A 5,349-nucleotide genomic window follows, 5' to 3' on the forward strand; every position below is an offset into this window, starting at 1 on the left:
ATTCACCTTCTTGCCTTATTGCATATTGTTTTATTCAAGAATTATGTTACTTCAATCCCCATGGTATATTACTATGTACCTTTATTTATTGTTAAAATTATGATTTATGTGTTATCCATGACTATCAGTTTACCTGGAACATCATACGGAAGACCTTTATATGTTCTAAAGCTTAGGGATAAGAAAAGCTTTAATGTTTTATCTTCTTTTAGTAATGTGTATGGCAGTGGTAAGAGCTAAATAAGGAGAAGATTTGTAACATTTGCATTTTTATTAAGAAATTTGTATTAATGAAGAAACATGTGAGACACAGTCTGCAGAAGTATGGCTGACCTGTTACTTTTAGGTACTTGCTCAGACATAGAACAATCATCACTAAGCTCGGAATTGTTTGGTAAGTGGGGTTAAGGGTAGAGATGAGCGAATCGAACATGACGAAGTGGAATTCGTTCCGAAGATTTGGAAAAATTCTATTCGCGACGAATCCGAAAACTAGCAAACTTCGGATGCACGAATCGAATTTTCCCAAAAATGGCGGCGACGGAGAAAATGGACAGAGAAGATGGGGCGGGGATCTCTGGGAAGGCGCGCAGACAAGGCGCGCTGACCCATAATGCATTCATGACATGTGATCGCATTAGCCAATCAGCAGCCAGCCAGCACTGTGTAATGGTGGAGCTATAAATCGCGGCCATCTTAGAATTCTCCATTAGCCTCCGGTCATTCAAGAGAGACAGACCTGTGTGTATTAAGGGACAGAGTTAGGGCCACAGAGACTTTAGGGCCACAGAATCGTTACTCAGGGACACAGAATCGTTACTCAGGGACACAGAATCGTTACTCAGGGACACAGAATCGTTACTTAGGGCCACAGCTATCAAAGAATCGAAAATTTAAAGTGACATACACCCTTTATTTTTTTGGTGTCTGTCGTGCACAGTTGGTGCTGCAGTTTGCCGATTGTGCAAAATAAACTGACTTTCTGCTTCACAACCACTATTGTACGTTCAAAGAGTTAAATCCATTTACACGCCGGCTGGCGGTAATATTTTTTGGGTGATTAGTGCATTCCAGTGACATAAACGTACAGTTTCCAGCCAACGGCAAGCTGCAATTGACCGATTGTGCTAAATAAACTGACTTTCTGCTTCACAACCACTATTGTACGTTCAAAGAGTTAAATCCATTTACACGCCGGCTGGCGGTAATATTTTTTGGGTGATTAGTGCATTCCAGTGACAGAAACGTACAGTTTCCAGCCAACGGCAAGCTGCAATTGACCGATTGTGTACAATAAACTGACTTTCTGCTTCACAACCACTATTGTACGTTCAAAGAGTTAGATCCATTTACACGCCGGGTGGCGGTAATATTTTTTGGGTGATTAGTGCATTCCAGTGACATAAACGTACAGTTTCCAGCCAACAGCAAGCTGCAATTGACCGATTGTGCTAAATAAACTGACTGTCTGCTTCACAACCACTATTGTACGTTCAAAGAGTTAAATCCATATACACGCCGGGTGGCGGTAATATTTTTTGGGTGATTAGTGCATTCCAGTGACATAAACGTACAGTTTCCAGCCAACGGCAAGCTGCAATTGACCGATTGTGCTAAATAAACTGACTTTCTGCTTCACAACCACTATTGTACGTTCAAAAAGTTAGATCCATTTACACGCCGGGTGGCGGTAATATTTTTTGGGTGATTAGTGCATTCCAGTGACATAAACGTACAGTTTCCAGCCAACGGCAAGCTGCAATTGACCGATTGTGCTAAATAAACTGACTTTCTGCTTCACAACCACTATTGTACGTTCAAAGAGTTAAATCCATTTACACACCGGCTGGCGGTAATATTTTTTGGGTGATTAGTGCATTCCAGTGACATAAACGTACAGTTTACAGCCAACGGCAAGCTGCAATTGACCGATTGTGTACAATAAACTGACTTTCTGCTTCACAACCACTATTGTACGTTCAAAGAGTTAGATCCATTTACACGCCGGGTGGCGGTAATATTTTTTGGGTGATTAGTGCATTCCAGTGACATAAACGTACAGTTTCCAGCCAACGGCAAGCTGCAATTGACCGATTGTGCTAAATAAACTGACTTTCTGCTTCACAACCACTATTGTACGTTCAAAGAGTTAAATCCATATACACGCCGGGTGGCGGTAATATTTTTTGGGTGATTAGTGCATTCCAGTGACATAAACGTACAGTTTCCAGCCAACGGCAAGCTGCAATTGACCGATTGTGCTAAATAAACTGACTTTCTGCTTCACAACCACTATTGTACGTTCAAAAAGTTAGATCCATTTACACGCCGGGTGGCGGTAATATTTTTTGGGTGATTAGTGCATTCCAGTGACATAAACGTACAGTTTCCAGCCAACGGCAAGCTGCAATTGACCGATTGTGCTAAATAAACTGACTTTCTGCTTCACAACCACTATTGTACGTTCAAAGAGTTAAATCCATTTACACACCGGCTGGCGGTAATATTTTTTGGGTGATTAGTGCATTCCAGTGACATAAACGTACAGTTTACAGCCAACGGCAAGCTGCAATTGACCGATTGTGTACAATAAACTGACTTTCTGCTTCACAACCACTATTGTACGTTCAAAGAGTTAGATCCATTTACACGCCGGGTGGCGGTAATATTTTTTGGGTGATTAGTGCATTCCAGTGACATAAACGTACAGTTTCCAGCCAACGGCAAGCTGCAATTGACCGATTGTGCTAAATAAACTGACTTTCTGCTTCACAACCACTATTGTACGTTCAAAGAGTTAAATCCATATACACGCCGGGTGGCGGTAATATTTTTTGGGTGATTAGTGCATTCCAGTGACATAAACGTACAGTTTCCAGCCAACGGCAAGCTGCAATTGACCGATTGTGCTAAATAAACTGACTTTCTGCTTCACAACCACTATTGTACGTTCAAAGAGTTAGATCCATTTACACGCCGGGTGGCGGTAATATTTTTTGGGTGATTAGTGCATTCCAGTGACATAAACGTACAGTTTCCAGCCAACGGCAAGCTGCAATTGACCGATTGTGCTAAATAAACTGACTTTCTGCTTCACAACCACTATTGTACGTTCAAAGAGTTAAATCCATTTACACGCCGGCTGGCGGTAATATTTTTTGGGTGATTAGTGCATTCCAGTGACATAAACGTACAGTTTCCAGCCAACGGCAAGCTGCAATTGACCGATTGTGCTAAATAAACTGACTTTCTGCTTCACAACCACTATTGTACGTTCAAAGAGTTAAATCCATTTACACGCCGGCTGGCGGTAATATTTTTTGGGTGATTAGTGCATTCCAGTGACATAAACGTACAGTTTCCAGCCAACGGCAAGCTGCAATTGACCGATTGTGTACAATAAACTGACTTTCTGCTTCACAACCACTATTGTACGTTCAAAGAGTTAAATCCATTTACACGCCGGCTGGCGGTAATATTTTTTGGGTGATTAGTGCATTCCAGTGACATAAACGTACAGTTTACAGCCAACGGCAAGCTACAATTGACCGATTGTGTACAATAAACTGACTTTCTGCTTCACAACCACTATTGTACGTTCAAAGAGTTAGATCCATTTACACGCCGGGTGGCGGTAATATTTTTTGGGTGATTAGTGCATTCCAGTGACATAAACGTACAGTTTCCAGCCAACGGCAAGCTACAATTGACCGATTGTGCTAAATAAACTGACTTTCTGCTTCACAACCACTATTGTACGTTCAAAGAGTTAAATCCATTTACACGCCGGCTGGCGGTAATATTTTTTGGGTGATTAGTGCATTCCAGTGACATAAACGTACAGTTTCCAGCCAACGGCAAGCTGCAATTGACCGATTGTGCTAAATAAACTGACTTTCTGCTTCACAACCACTATTGTACGTTCAAAGAGTTAAATCCATTTACACGCCGGCTGGCGGTAATATTTTTTGGGTGATTAGTGCATTCCAGTGACATAAACGTACAGTTTACAGCCAACGGCAAGCTGCAATTGACCGATTGTGCTAAATAAACTGACTTTCTGCTTCACAACCACTATTGTACGTTCAAAGAGTTAAATCCATTTACACGCCGGCTGGCGGTAATATTTTTTGGGTGATTAGTGCATTCCAGTGACCTAAACGTACAGTTTCCAGCCAACGGCAAGCTGCAATTGACCGATTGTGTACAATAAACTGACTTTCTGCTTCACAACCACTATTGTACGTTCAAAGAGTTAAATCCATATACACGCCGGGTGGCGGTAATATTTTTTGGGTGATTAGTGCATTCCAGTGACATAAACGTACAGTTTACAGCCAACGGCAAGCTGCAATTGACCGATTGTGCTAAATAAACTGACTTTCTGCTTCACAACCACTATTGTACGTTCAAAGAGTTAAATCCGGTTTTATTTTTGGGGTGCTTATTGAATTAAAGAGTATGTCAGACAACACGCAGAGGAGTGGCAGAGGAGGCAATGTTTCAGGAGCGAGCAGACGTGGCAGCAGAGGAAGGGGTCGAGGCAGCACTAGTCGCATCCAGAGGCCAGTGCTCCCGGTGTCATCCAGTGGTCGTGTCTCCACCGACAACCCTGCCGTCATCGATTGGTTGACTCGGTCGTCTTCCTCTTCCAAGGTCACCTCTGACACCTACAGCCAACGGTCGGTGGGTACGTCAGACACAACCGTTAGTTGGCATGGCCCGGGAGCAAGCCCACTGAAATCACGTGTCCTCGACCTGCCCCTGTCCTTTGGTGTTCCCTCACCAAGTGAAGTATTGCATGCTGTGGGCTCAGCCCCACTGTACAGTGAGGAAGAGCTAACAGAGGGCGGTCAGGAATGGGGGGAGACATCCGCCTCTTCAGCAGCCAGGCCAAGAAGTACTGGCGAGGAGAGTGGCTCGGTAGCCGGTCTAGAGACACGTCTGTCTCCTGACCCACATGCAGCCGAGGGGGCTAGTAGTGACGCGGAGACCCTAATTGATGATGATGAGGCTGATCGCACTTGGCAGCCTCGTCGTCATCAGGCTATTGCTTCCGCATCATCAGGAGAAGAGGGTGCCAGCTTGCCAGCGAGCAAAACAGTCGGTGGGTTGCCCAGGAGGCAGCAGGGTCGCAGCAGTGTCAATGGAGCCAAACGGCCACGGAGTAGAGCACCAGCTCCACTGCAGCCTACCACCACGGCCAGTAGTGGTGCCGGTGTGCACGGAGGAAGTAGCAGTCAGCCAGTGAGGAGTAGCGGGGGCAAAGTTTCCTGCTCGGCGGTGTGGCAATTTTTCGTCAAGCCGCCCGAGGAAGTAAACGTAGCCGTATGTCGACTATGTGGCCAG

This window comes from Staurois parvus, unplaced genomic scaffold (assembly GCF_062004578.1).
Source record: "Staurois parvus isolate SC_StPar_1 unplaced genomic scaffold, SC_StPar_1.0 ptg000218l, whole genome shotgun sequence".
NCBI lineage: Eukaryota > Metazoa > Chordata > Amphibia > Anura > Ranidae > Staurois > Staurois parvus.